The following is a 15,570-nucleotide window of genomic DNA, read 5'->3' as shown; positions in this document are numbered from 1 at the left end:
CAAGAATGTCTGGGAAAAAGCGTAAAAGAGGAGGTTGGGCCAGCTGTGGGCCAACATGTCCCTGTCCTTCAAATAGTAAATTGGACAATGAGAGTTGTCTTCTGAGGTGAAAAGGTCAACCTCTGTCTTGCCAAAGATCTCCCAGATTCTCTGAACCATCTGTGGGTGTCCACTCCCCAGAGGGAACATTGCTTCGTGATAGCATATCTGCACCACAGTTCAGTCTGCCCGGTACGTGCGTTGCCTTCAGCGAACGCAAGTTAAGCTGAGCCCATTCCAGAAAGCGCCATCGCACAGAGTTCCCCAACCCATGTTGGAAGCACCTGTGTCCTGCTGCACACCTCTCTCCATCCATTGCGAGTCCTTCCAGGGGATCAAAGCTTTTACACAGGCCTGGTCCACCCTGATACGCAAGTGTCTGTGATGCCACGCATGAGATGGAACCCGTGGTTTCAACCAATACGAAGCAGGCCCAGCCTTAGCACTGGGCCCAACTGAAGCACTAGAGACACAGGGGCCATGAGGCCCAGCATCTTCTGAAATGCCTTAAGAGGGCGAGTGGCTCCAAATTTGAATGAGGCCGCGAGCTGCTGAATGGCCAGTGCATGTTTTGGCATGACTACTGCCCTCATTTGAGTTGAGTCGAGAACTGTTTCCAGGAACGATATACGTTGGCTGGTAGACAAGGCAAACAAGTGGCTGAGGAGGAAGGATCTGTGAGATAGTAGCTCATCCTCCGACTGGGCCAGGATGAGTTAGTCTTTAAGGTAATTCAGAATGCGTACTCCCTTCTGTCTCAAGGGGAAGTAGCTGCACCCATGCACTTTGTAAAAGTGTGAGGAACTATGCACAGTACAAAGAGAATGACCGTGTACTGGCATGCCACTCCCTTGAAGGCGAATTTCAAGAATCGTCTGTGGTGGGGGGCAATTTGGATGTGAAAGTAAGTCCCCCGGGCAGACTTACAGGAGGATTTGCTTTTCAGATTATGCACTAAATGTGATGAAGACGAGCCCACCAGCTCGCCTTCAGGGGGAAAATGTGAGTCCGTGTAGGATGCAAAAAAATGATGGCTCACTCGCAAAACACTTTCGTGTGAGGTGAAATTTATTTACAGTGCCAGAAAGTTCACCCACAGTGAAGAATACATACAAGTGCACACAAAAATGACAAAAATCCAAAGTACCAAAGAATCAACAAAAAGGGAAAATAAACCAGAAAATAATCCAACAATGATATATATGCAACAAACAGGTATCCACAATATATGAAGGGGTTTTGTGTGTGCTCGAGGCACCGCAGTAGCACTCTTGTGTCGACTTGGTAAACAAACTGTTGGTAACAAAACTCACAGATCAGATCACACACAATTTTTGAGTCACAGATCTGATCATTTTTCGGATCAGCAAAAAAGGGGAGGAGTCAAATGTAATTTGCTTGTATGGCAAGAAACTTTCAGTTTAATCAAAAATAACTTAAAAAAAAAATGAAAAATAAAATAAAATACAAAAATACCTGAGACCTGAAAACAGACCAAACCTTATAATGACAATTTTTTTTCTTTCAGAAATTCTTGTTTTAATTTTTCTGATAATCAAATACAGGCATTAAACATTTATTTATTTTTAATGAAATGAAAATGAAACCCTGCCAAACAAACATTTTTTTTTCTGTTATTTCTTTTATTATTATAATTTCTGCATTTAATTATTTTATTTAAATTTGCCAGAAATAGGAATATTTAAACACCTACATTATACTGTACAAAAGTAATACAAGACTAATACATTTCTTCTACATGTTAAACATTACTTTTATTAGGTTGCCGGTTAGTTTTTGTGTGTATACACTATGATATGATGCTAATTTTCTCAAATTTACCGGTAAAATTTACATTAAGTGACTCTTACAGCAGTTCTAGAGATTAAGTTTATGCGTTTATGTCGTCATATAATGAGACGGAGAGGCCGGAAATAACCGCGAGCGACACCTGTGCTTGTGTAGTAATTTGTGTAGTAAACAAAGCTGCGTCTCCGCCATTCATTCATACAGAGCCAAGCGGAACATGGAGGATTCATATTTAAACCGTCTTTTTGCGCTTTAATATTCACAGACACTAGTCCATATCGCGATTCGAATTAAGTGAGAGACCTACTTCTGATTTATTAATCCAAAAATTGACGAATTCTGTGGCATCCCCTGCTCTAGAGTAAATCCGTTTTTAGAAATTGTAGATGCGTGACCACGTAACGTAAGGTTAGAGAGATAAATGACATGCCATTGTGTAAATAAGATAAATAACATAAGGCTATTTTGTTTGTTTAATAAAATAACAAGGTATAGACCTGTTCTATAGGAAAGGTAACCTTAAATGACGTCTGTTGTGATGTGGTGCTATATAGAAAATAAAGTTTACTTGACCTTCAAGGGGGGCGGGGGCTGCCGTTGGAGGGGCGGGCCGCCCCCTAATATAATGGCAGGGTAATCTACAAATTTTAAAAACGAGTTAATCCGCGGGTCACGTGCATTCCGAACCGTGGGTCGTGATCCGCACGCATCACGGATCAACCGCGATCCGTTGCACACCTACTGTTCAGTATGTAATAATCACACCTAAGAAAGAAATCATACCTAAGTTTGGCGAATATACCACAAAAAAGGAAAAAGACACATTTATGTATGAGTGTATAGATAGATAGATAGATAGACATAGATAGACAGACATAAATATGACAGACACATATATGCATACGTACATACATACGGGCCTATACATATACATATATATATATATATATATATATATATAGACTGATAGATAGATATAGATATAGATGTTACACGCACACACACGTTTTCGTGGTTTAGCAGGACTTTGAGCGCCAAACCAGTCGTATGGTGGTTTAAGGGGACACACCTTTCCCAATGGCCTACAGAAATAATAAAGCTATCAAAAAATATTTTTATTATTTATTAAAATTATTTTAATCTGCAGATGATAAATCTGTCTTAAAATTTTCTCTACAAACAATAAAATGGATAATATGACAACCTGCTATTTTGGTGGTACTGGTGGCCCATTACATTTGGGGAGGGTCCACCGGTTTTTCCCAATGGATTACAAAGACCAAGAAATAATAAAGCGAACATGACAAAAAAGTGAATTTTTATTATTTATTAAAATTACTTTGAATGCTGCAGACCTCTTTTGATGTGTTTTAAATCTGTCTTAACACAATATATTTTTTTCTTTCAGTTTTCAACCATGTTTTAAACATAAATAAAATGACATCCACAAATTTCAAAATATGGACAATAAAACAACAATAAAATGAACTAAACTAAACTAAAATAAAACAAAAAAAATAAAATAAAACAAATATGTTTTGGCCTCATCGAAATGCAAGAATGCAAATATTTACAAAACATTTAAAGAGCAGAGAAGTTGTGAAGATGCCATTAAACAGGTAATGAAATGTGTAAGATTAACTCTCTTAAAGGACCGTTCATCCACAAAGGACAATTTAGTCCTTTCATCACTTTCATGTTGTTCCAAATCCTTATGACTTATCCTCTCCAGTGGAACACAAAGGAGATGTTTAGCAGAATATTTCAGACAGTCACAGCTTTAGACACCAACAACATTCACATTTCTTACACCTTCTCCATACAGTGAATATCAGTGGTGTTTGAGGATGACACTGGCAAAAACAGTCTGCTAAACATCTGTACATCCACTGAAGAGGTCCATGTAGGTTTGGAACAACATAAGAGTGGCAAAAGGACAGGACTGCCATTTTGACAAACTATTTCTTTAAGTTAAGCTTAAAGATTTCTAGAAAGGGATGTGATTCAGTACTGCATAATGAAAAATACCTAAAACAACAACCAAAGTGCTAATCTTAACAGAACGGCATCAAATGAGAACATGATGTTACGTCATGTATTTTGGGTTGTTCTTTTCAAGCTAATTCCCCAATTTCTCACAAAGTCTCTTATGTTCTGAGTGCTGCGTCTTACCAAACCAGGATTCTCAGCAGTTTTACACTGCTGGCACTCAGTCATTGGCCACCAGTTTGCCTTTGGCTATATGTAAAAATGTTTCATTACCACCATAACTTCAGCATTTGACCAGCACAGTCTTTGTCCTCTCCGTGGGTTTTCTATTTTGTCCTCAATGTCATTATCTAAAAAAAAAAAAGGAGGGCAGTTCAAGTACATTTTATAATTAAATGTATTATAATGCACAGTATTAAAACAAAAAACAAAACAAAAACAAATTACATATTTAAAAAACAAATCGGCATAAAATTACAAAACACTTACAGATACCTCTATATTATAGGTGTTAATCCTTCACTTGGTGCTAATTATATGACAAACCCTATTTAACTGCCAGTATTACTCTGATTTTCACTGCAAGAGAAATTCAAAATTCAAAATCTGTTATTTCTTGAATATTGCATCTTTACAATAAAGATAATGTAGGAACTCTCAATGGGGAATTGGTTCAACACTGCAGTTGAAATTGCTTGTCAGTTCAGTGCTGCACAGGGTAAGGATCTGCCCAGCACATTAACGAGAAGTCGGACTGAAAACACATACTACTGTGACCAAACCTCTCATTAGCACAAAGAGTCAAAAGGCTAGACTCATCTTTGCTGAGGAGCATGTTGTGAGGAGAGAGGAGAACTGGTCTAAAATTCAATTAGTGATGAGAGCCAGTTTTAATTTATTTGGGTCAAATGAGGAAAATTGTTATGTTCGGCGAAAACCAGAAAATCCTCGGTGACTAAGTTATGGCTAAGAAACACCCTACAGTTAGAAGAACACTATAAATCAGCGTGGAAGAGTGGACCAAGATCACACCAGCGCAGTGTGAGAAATAAGTGATGTCCAGCAGCAACAGATGTGCTGAAGTAATTCAAATTAGGGGCCTTTCTACTCATTTTTGGCAGCTGTAACCCTCCAGCAATTTAGTTCTTTTAATCTTCTTTTGTGCTACAGTGGTTATTGTTCTCTAATTTTGATCATAGCCAAAAAATAAAGGTTTTCATTGAAATGCCTTGGATATTTTGTCAAACGTAGTATAATAGTGGTATACCCACAGCTAATATTATTTTAAATTTTGAGTAAAAAAAAAAAAAAAAAAAAAAAAAATCAAGTATTTATAGATCGTTCTTTAATTTTGATCTCTACTGTACATTGGTGGTAGTATTGTAATTTTAACCCTGGTACCTTGAAGAACAGAGGTTCTCTCAGCGGGCATCTTCTTAACAGCTGTAAGAAATCAGTTACATAATGATCAGTAAACTCAGAAGTCAAACAGAAGAAACATTTCAAACAACATATTCAAAAGTTGAACGTTGAAAGTTGAAAGTTGAAAGCTGTTAAACTTTTTTAAACAAATTCATCTGTCAGAAAGTGGGTGCAAAATTATGCAAGTTGATATTACAATAAATTTTAAATACTGAATGTAATTTTTTTGTAATATAAAAGTGTAATGTGGAGAGGGAGACGAGAGGCGAGGGGATCCATACGCAAGCTTTTATTATTGGGACGAGACAAATACATGGTCAAGCAGGCTGGGTCAGAACAATAGCAAACAGGTATGTTGGGGCGAGGCACGAGAGTAGTCCGTGAGGCAGGCGTGGGTCGATCAGCGGCGAACATAATCCATGACCTGAGACAGAAAGGTAATCCTTACAACGAGCAATAGTCCAGAAGGCAGACGGCGAGACAGACGAAAACGAGGTAGCCAGGCGAGAATACAAAACTAAGGGAACTCAGGAACATGGGAACTAGGAAACTAGAAACTAGGAAACTTAGGAAACTAGGAAACAGTGCTAGCACTCAGAGAGCGCTAAACGCAACTGACACAGTTTTCCACATAACACTTCACAATACTCGGTGAAAGTCCGGGGCATTTATAAGGTTTCTGATTGGCCACAGGTGTATGGCGCAATCAGCGTGGTGGATGATGGGAGATGTAGTCCGGTGTGTAGAGCAACAGTCTGTGTGTGATGATAGAGCGAGAGCGACATCTGGTGGTGAGTGGACCGCAGGTCACCGACCAGATTCATGACAAAAAATATAATTAAAAACTTTAATGTCAGATGGGATTAACTGTGATTAATTTCAGAAAAAAATGTGCAATTAATTTTTTTTTTTTTAATCGATGGTCAGGGCATGTTCAACTGTCTGTTATTGCTGGATTTTATGGCCAAACTTAAGTGACAGTTCAAGTAAACCCTTATTATTGGCAATGGTTTTACACAACTTAAATTAATGAAAAAAAAAAAAAACACATCAATAAAGAATGCACCAACCATTTTTATATAGAGTACAGGTCCTTCTTTTTAGCACTTGTCTAAACTGATACCTGTATCTTAGTAATGTTGCCAAATTCTAATTCTTAAAAAAACTAAGTAAAGTGAAATAGGAATATTATGTTGTACTGACAAATGCTTAGTATAGTTTACTTACATGAGAGTTCTAGTAACTAAAAAAGAACTGTAGGGGGTACTTAATCATTTACTTTAGGCTTACACTTGACTTAGTATAGCAACTCACTGACTCCCAGAGTGCACTGCGGCATGAATAAATTATGCAATTGCTTTGTTTTACTGTTGTTGTTTTTATTTGCTAATTTTATTTACTGGCTTGTGTCAGTAGTAGCACGACAAAAAGAGAAAATAAAATAATATAATGGTTATTGTCACAATTAATAAAAATAAATTAAATTGAATTGTTACCATTGTTGTGATTCATGTGCTAAATGTTGAAGTTTGTGACTTGAGCACATTACCACAAATATTAAAGGATTGTCTCAACCTAATAAAGCTTCTCAAGGTGTTTATGAAGAACAATAGAATTGTAAAACATCATTAAAAATATAAAAAATACATTAGCTAAAGAATTAAAAGATTTAGCTGATCAAAACATCAGAATTAGAAGGTTACGTTCTAAAAGCAACCTACTTATTACTTTTCTTCCCTTGAAATCAAAAACTTCATGTTGCATTGATGCATTAATAGGAAGAAAAACATAATAAAGAAAACAAAGTTCCAAGTGCCCAACCAAACGGAACATTGATCACTATAATGGTAAGTAAAAAATAAATAAATAAATAAATAAAAAATAAATAAATAAATAAATAAATAAAAAATAAAATAAGACACACCAACAACATTTTACGAAAATCAACATCAATTTATGAAGTCAGCTTATGTGATGTTCTCTCAAATATATAGTTGTACTGAAAATGACTTTGGGAAATGAGTGAATATAGTGAAAAATAACTGCAGATTAACAACTGCCACCTCAAAAAAAAAATGTCTTTTCTTCTTCTTCTGTTGTTATTTTCCAAATTAGCAACATATTAGTGCACTGCTGCCTCGCACTGGTTTATTATGTCATTGGTTCCTTTGTGGCTACTTGAATATTTTAAGTAAGCGTCACTCAAAGTAGTAAGTAAATTGTTTTACTCGCTTGAAAGTAGCTGTAACTTAATAAAACCTAGTAAGTATAGCAACTAAGTAAAGATAACTAATTATATCTAAGTAAGGTAAACTATTGGATTTTACAGTGTAGCCTAACTAAAGTCCAAACATTATTGTTCAAAAATGTTTTAATTATTATTAATATTTTATTAAAAATGAAAAGATGCTTTAGGGAAAACAGCAGACAGACTAAAAGAATGCAAACTCAGTCTCTGTCATCAGGCGGCGCTTAAGGAATAAGAGTGATATTACATTTCTATGGATATCACTGTAAACAAAGCAGCGCCGTGCTTATGACACTACTTTAAATACATCATACACGGGCAAATGAAAAGAAAACGCCATGTAAACTTTTCTTAAAACTTTTCTCCAGAAAACGAAAAACAAGAATTCAGCTTGATTTTTCGTTTTTCGTTCAGGGGTGGAAAAATGAATAAACAGCTTGAATATTCGATTTCTACACGTGGGCCCCTTTCTGCTGATTGGTCAGCCGAAGATCAAACCATGCCCCGTCAGTTCTTCAGCAGTTTCGTGCAGAATAATAGTCCTCCGCTGCTGCAGTTGAACGGATAATTAACGCATTTATTGCAACTACATTTAATCTTTTTCTCATCAAACAACCACACGGACACAACCCGTACCGGGAACAGGGCTTTATTCACAAAGTGCCAGGGGGTGCGCAAAATAATTTGCTATAGCCTACTGTATTTTCTGGACTGTACGTCGCGTATTTTTTAAATTTATTTTTTATTTTTTCAAACGATTCTCAATCAAATTCTCCTTTAAATAAATAATTAATATGAAATAATATGAACAGCTGCTATACTAATCTTTCTCCTTTTGCTTCACTGTTTCTGTCTCTGGATGCCCATCCCAAGGTTACTAGAGTTTACACCAGTTCCAGATTGGATCCAGCCTCACTTGTGAAAATTTCAGATGATGGCAACACTCAACAAGACTTCAGATGATGGCAACTAGACATACAGAACTGACAAATGTTATCCTTATATTGCCTTCAAGGGTAAATTTGACAATTTTCAACCTGCTTTGTATTATTGCAGTGTTTCTAATACGTGTAAATGAACAATGTTTCATCTTTCTCTGAGTTATGTGTACCTATCCCCTTTTATTTGTAAGCAACACTCTGAAGGATGATGAAAAGGAAATGACAAAATGGCAAAAACACACTTTTTGGATCATCAAAATGACAAAATGCTGAGTTTTGCTGACAAATAAACTGGTTATCTCTGAAAAAGATTAAACATTGTTTAAACATTGTTCTTTTAGATGTATTTCCAACATTGTAACAATACAAATTGGATTGAAAATTGTTGAACTTACCATTTAATAATCTTGAAGGATAGTGTGTGAGCACATGACTAGAGACTTTACTAATATTAAAAAAAAAAAAAATGTATCATATAATTTCAAACATTTTAACTGCTGTAGTGTTTGCTTGGTTTTTATTTTATGTTGTTCTTGTATTATTGTAACTCAGTTTTTGCCATGACTATAGTAACCATAGTTTTCACATCATGGTAAAATTTGTAGTTACTATGGTTTTACTGTAGTAATGGTTGTTTTTGTACTTACTATGGTTTCACTTCAACAGTCATAGTTAAACATTTGGTATTGTAGTAAAATTATGGTTGATTTTGTTTTTAGACTTCATTTTCATTATCGCATTTTGTCCGATAAATGTAAATGTATTTGCATGTTTAATATGTTTATTGAAAATATTAATACATTTGCAACTGTTATTGAGAGTGGTGTCTGTTGTTTTATTATAAAGCAGCAGCTACTGCTGCGGGTGGTCCTAGAATAACGATGAGCAAAACGCCAGTGAGCGCACACGCTAAGCAGCTGGGATTTACGGCATTTGTTTCTCCCGTATGCATTCCTATATATGCAAATAACACGCTATAAAACGAGGCAAATAAATGTTTGCAATGTAACACATTTTTAAGTTGCATGTGTCCTTACATCAAAAAATAAAAGAAAATTGTTACCAAATTCTTATTACAGTAGTGACAATTGATAAAAAAGGAAAACAACAACAAAAAACACTTTTTATTTTTATTTTATTTTTTATATATTTACTCATGTATGTATGTACTTATTAGGATTTCTTTTGTTCATTCATTCATTTTCATTTACATTAAGCTTATGTTAAGAACAGACTATATTTTATCCCTTTTTTGAAGACTGTGTGCATATAATAATTTCTATTTAGCTTCAATAACATGGCACACATCCACCTTGTTAACACAGGTTAGCACAGGTTAACAAGGTCACAGACTCACCAAATTTATTTTATTACTACATAATCACTACTAAACATTTTAACTGCTGTAGTGTATGCTTGGTTTTTATTTTGTTTATGCCGTTCTTGTATTATTGCAACTCAGTTTTTGCCCTGAAGATAGTCTTAGATTCTGGTGTGGCAATAAAAATAGATAATTACTAGTACTGAACACATGACTTGTTTTATGTTTGTGCTGCTGTCATATGGACATTACTTTGTTGCCAGAAGATCTTCCCCAGTAAGTCTCAGTCACCTCTGGCTGATTAAAGAATATATATATATATCAATAACTTACATGGTAGGTGCCTTAGTGACCATTTTTTTGGTTTGGGCCACTGCCCCTCAAAATGTCTGTGCACAGCCCTGCAGCACAGGTTAACAAGGTCACAAACTCACCAATTTTATTTTATTGCTACATCATGTCATGGAGGATGTGTGCTTAAAAGCATTTGATTGTAGCTTCAACAGGATGGGTTTACAAAAAAAGATTAAAAAAAAAGAAAAACAAAAACAACAACAAAACAAAAAACATTTTCGGACAGCGGTTATTGTTTTTTGCAAATGACTTTTTTTTTTTAGACTTGTTTTCCAGTGCCACTGTCCAGTTTAATTAAATTTTACTTGTTAAGCAGTTTTGTTATGTAACATTATAAATCAAAGTTAGGCTTAATGCTCGTGAACATTTTCCAGTAATACTTTCACTATAATAATATTCCAGTAATATTTTCACTATTAACTTCAACTTTTGCCTCAATAAACTCCACACTAACTGCGTATTAATAATTAGTAAGGTAGTTGTTAAGTTGTAAAGGTAGTTCCTTTTTGAGGAACTCGAACTGCGTCCTCTAGAGGTCGCTATGGGGTATAAAAGGTATAAAAGAACACTGGTAGAACACAACATTCCCTTCTTCGTCTTCACTGACTCTTTTGTCTGGAGCGTGCATTCTGGTAAGAAACATCCTTTCTCTCCTCCTACATACTATGGCGAGCCCTAGTAAGACGTTTAAGAAGTGCGCGGATCCGTGTCCTCGTTTTTTGACACCTGATGACACGCACAATCTTTGCGTCTATTGTTTGCGTGAGGAGCACGCACGCGATGTCCTCGAGGGGGCAGTCTGAGTGCATTGTGAGCTTTTTCCCATGAAAAAGCTCTGTTCTCGTTTGTCTCTCTTTTCGAGGAAAGAGGGGCAGCCCCGCGGTTCAGGACACTCTGCTGCCGAGGCACGGAGAAAAATTAGCTTGTGGGGATCGCAAGCGGACCTGGCTGAGGAGTTAAAAAAGGGACTTTCCCTTTCACGCTCGTCGGCCGGGGACGAGAACGAGCTGTTGGATGATGATGATGTTATTTCTTTAACATCATCTGATCCGGCAGCTAGTGCTCTGTTGGGTCCTAACCAAGAAAAGCAAGAGATGTCAGAGGGTGAAGAAGCTGAGGCTGAGCCTTCTCTAATCTCTTGCCCTGCATACGACGAGCTGTTAGAGGTTATGGACTGTGCCATGGCGAGGCTTGACTTGCTGTGGAAGCGGACTAAAAAGGTAGCGCCACGGGGTCGTCTCGACGAACGTTACCTTTCTGACCATAGCCTCCCAGCTCAGGTGAGTCTTCCATTTCTTCCCGATCTCCATGCAGAGATCGAGAAGATATGGAAAAAGCCGTATTCTTCATGCATCCATAATTTTCCTCATTCTAATTATGCTAATATTGAGGGGATGCGTGAATACGGCTATGAGAAGATGCCTCCTGTAGAAGAGATGCTGGCTAGCTATCTCTCTATGGGTGAAACGTCTTCTCTTAAGACTCCCTCTTTGCCATCCATACCCCTCCAAGTAACATCTCGTTTGAATGGCAAAGCGTACGCAGCAGCAGGTCAGGCTGTGGGTGAGTTGCACATGATGGCAGTGCTTCAAGCCTACCAAGCTGATCTGCTGAAAGATCTGGACAAAGGTCAGGGTCTTTCCCCTGATGAGGTGTCTGAGCTGCGTCGCACCACAGATCTTGCTCTTCGTGCCACTAAGCAGGCCACCAACTCCCATGGGCAGGTCTATGGGGGCCATGGTGGTTACTGAGAGACATCTGTGGGTGAACCTGGCCGACCTCGGGAAGAAAGAGAGGGGCTTTCTTCTCGATGCGCCAGTCTTGCCCTCTGAGCTTTTCGGTGCCTCTGTCGAGATGGTGGTTGAGAAATTCAGAGAAGCGAAGACGCGCTCAGCTGCCTTCAAAACCTTTATTCCTCGAAGGTCCAGATCTGAGCCCGAACAACACGGGGGTCCTGACTCGTCGCGTTCCGAGGAACATAGACGAGCTCAGAAGACTAGTGTTGCAACCTGCGCCCCTCCCCCATCTACGGGTGCTTCTAAGAGGAAGCATGGGCCCAAAGAAGGCAGGCAAGAGTAAAAATAAACATCTACTCACTTTCCTCAGGGGTTTTTCCATCCACCCTTTCTTCCCGTTCTCAATTCCCCCACAGCTACCACTTCACTGAGGTTAGGTGGTATCTTCCTTCGCGCCTCCCACCAGACCTATGATGTTTTAGGTTAGCTTTATGGTTATAAAGCTACCTTTACTGATGGTCTGAACTACTTTCTGAGTCATGCGCGGGAACCACGGATGGGTGAGTACGATCCTTTATTATGTGTCTAGTCTCCTTTTGCTGTATGTTTCAGACCTGTCTCTTGTGTTTTCTGTTCTCTGTCTTTTAGGTAGGTCCTCTTCGAGCACCCCCCTTTGGTCTCTGACTATGGTTGTGGCCTGCTTGTCCTGGATCTGCTTTCATCATGGAGACACTTTTGGCTTTCAGGTCCTCACTACAGCACTACAACTAGGGTTACGGCCCTACCTCCAGGTAAACTCTTCAGAAAATGTTTTCTTCGCAGGAGCTTCCTGGTCACCCCTGACTGGACATGTATGCCTGAGAGGCCACCTTACTGAGCACTCCGTCTGCGTCCTGCCCTGAGGGGCTTCCTGTTTCTGGGTATCCACCCAATCATCTTACAGACCTATCCTCATACCATCTTGGTAATTTAGTGAGTCGTCCCTCTGAGGAGTGGGCTTGACCACGCTATTTTTACCATCGTATGAGTAAAGGTGTTTCTGCGGGAACCCTTCTCAGTGCTCTGAGGAGCATTGGCTATGGTCTAGGCCCTTGTTCGTGAGGTTCTGCGGGCCTTACTAGAACGGGGCCTACGCTTTCTATTGAGATAGTAAGCACAGGTCTGCTTGGTTTGGTAGTGGCTCTTGCCCCCTCAAGAGAATAACCACAACACAGCCCGAGGGCTGGGGACACTGCTGCTCTCTATGCAGCCATGGATTCGTCTCTGCTGTGATATCTAATATCCTGTGATCAGATCACATCTAAGGCCTATGACAATGTATGACAATGCTCCCCTCGCTGCGGGAGGGTTTTCTTAGAGCTTGTCACCCCTGGGCGGATCGGGTATTCCTCCTGTCTCTCAGGAGTTTGAAGCCTGTCCCAACACACTAACCTCTCACGCTGGTTAAGTGTATCGGCTCCATGGCAGTATTATCAGACAGCTAGCTGCGGCTAACTGCCTGTCTGGAGTAGCGATGCTCCCCTCACCTTGAGGGTCTGCTCTGAGCATTGCCCCAACTGGGCAACTGAGGTTCGCCCTTACTGCCTTCCCCTTGGAGCCTTGTTTGGAAAGCCTGCAGAGCTCCCCTCATTCTGAGGGTTATCCACTAGCACACCATTTCCAAGCGGTATTTCTAAAATCCATTTTTATGGTAAGGCCCACACGAACCCTTGGGCGCTTTTCTAAAATCCACATTTTAGTATGGAATGCACCGAAGTTCTGTGTCCATTCTAAAATCCTTTACGGTAGGGATTTACGCGCTTATGGCCCGTACCCTTTCTTGAGTTGGTTAAACCCCGGTCACCTTGGGTCCCACTCCTTGTGAGCATCTGCCAGGCTAAAGTAACAGTAATGCTTGCGCACCCTCTATCATATGGGTTCACGCTCAAACTCGTGCCCATTCTCTGAGTTGGTTGTTCCCGGACACCTTGGATACCACTCTACTTGCGCATCCTGAGCAGGTTGTTGCTACCTATGTTCTGTAGGACGGTTTCTGAAGGAACCTATGCAGAGCCCACGGTAGCCCCCTGTGTGACAGGTCAAACCTAGGTGAAACCCTAGGCACTCAGCCATATCCCCTTAAAGGAATATCTTCTAATTCTAACCTTTGAGCTCTACCCCGGGTCCAGCATATCCGACCCTTTTCAGGTAAGTCTTGGGTATGCAGCTCAGGCTTTTTGGCCATAGGGGATAATGTCACTGACAGCCGTCACTACGTCTCAGGGGCAACTCCCTTAAGCTTAAGGCAGTTGGTACTTAGTGCTCGCCTCTATGATAGCATGCACTCCCCTCAGCATGGCAGCGTGGGTATAACCGTTCCCCATAGCGACCTCTAGAGGATGCAGTTCGAGTTCCTCGAAAGGGAACGTCTCAGGTTACGTATGTAACCCTGGTTCCCTGAGAAGGGAACGAGACACTGCGTCCTCTAGTTTCACCGCCATGCTTCGGATGTAAGCTTCAGATGAAGAAGCGAATGTTGTGTTCTACCGGTGTCCTTTTATACTGTGGTCGCACCGGTAGTGATGCACCGGCAGCGACGAGTCACACCGGAAGTGACGTCATAAGCTGTCTCCGGCCAACTCCGTTGATGTTTTTGTATGTAGACTTCAGACACGGGTCACGGAGATGGCGTTCCCCATAGCGACCTCTACAGGACGCAGTGTCTCGTTCCCTTCTCAGGGAACCAGGGTTACATACGTAACCTGAGACGTTGTTTCAAGCATTTTTTACTAAACCATTTGCATCTCCAGCACAGCATCAAAAGACCAACTGTACATAATGTGTAAGAGTAAGGCAATTATTTCCTGATAATTAAATCTGCCAATGTGTAAATGAGGAAATGTTAGTTTATGAAAAAACCTAATATAACTTATCCTATATTAAGTGATCTTTCCAATCTCATTTATTTACTTATGTTAATCTTATCTATTTATTTATTTATTACATGTGGGGACACATAATTTTGAACAATGTTATTAGTTTTTATGTGTGGACATTATCCAATGAATACAATATTCACAGTTTTAGACATTTCCACATTTATTTTAATCTAAATGAGCTTTTTTTTATTTTTGTTGTTTTGTTTTTAAAGTAATTTTGTTTAATTCAAACATATATTCAGACATTTCTGTTCTTCCATCAACAGTCTAAATAAACAAAACTGTTTGAGTAAAATGCTACTTTCAAAAACTACTTTCATTTTCTAAAATTCATAGTTTTTGTGTGTTCAGTTTTTTTTATGCCAAAATTAAGTCTATTAAGTGCTTTGCCTCAGCACAAGTTTGATATTTGTAAAGCGCAGCATCCCAGCTTTCTGCATATTCATAAAGAATTCTCGATAGCATGTGTCTGAACCCATAAAAAGACCTTAATCGTATTGACTGACACATGTAAACCCGTCCTGTTGAAACTAAAATTAAAAGCTTTTGAGCACACATCCTCCATGACATGATGTAGTAATAAAATAATTTTGGTGACTTTGTGAAGTTGTTAACCTGTGCTGATCAGGGGGAGTGTAATTTTAACAGGTGTAACAGTTAAGGGTGTGACAAATATACCCCCCCATGTAAACCCATCCTGCTGAAGCTAGAGTCAAATGTTTTTAAGCACACATCCTCCATGACATGATGTAGTAATAAAATAAAATTGGTGAGTCTGTGACCTTGTTAACCT

This window comes from Labeo rohita, unplaced genomic scaffold (genome assembly GCF_022985175.1).
Source record: "Labeo rohita strain BAU-BD-2019 unplaced genomic scaffold, IGBB_LRoh.1.0 scaffold_99, whole genome shotgun sequence".
In the NCBI taxonomy this organism is placed as follows: domain Eukaryota; kingdom Metazoa; phylum Chordata; class Actinopteri; order Cypriniformes; family Cyprinidae; genus Labeo; species Labeo rohita.
The sequence above is the reverse complement of the archived record's forward strand: the minus strand, read 5'-3'. Positions refer to the sequence as shown.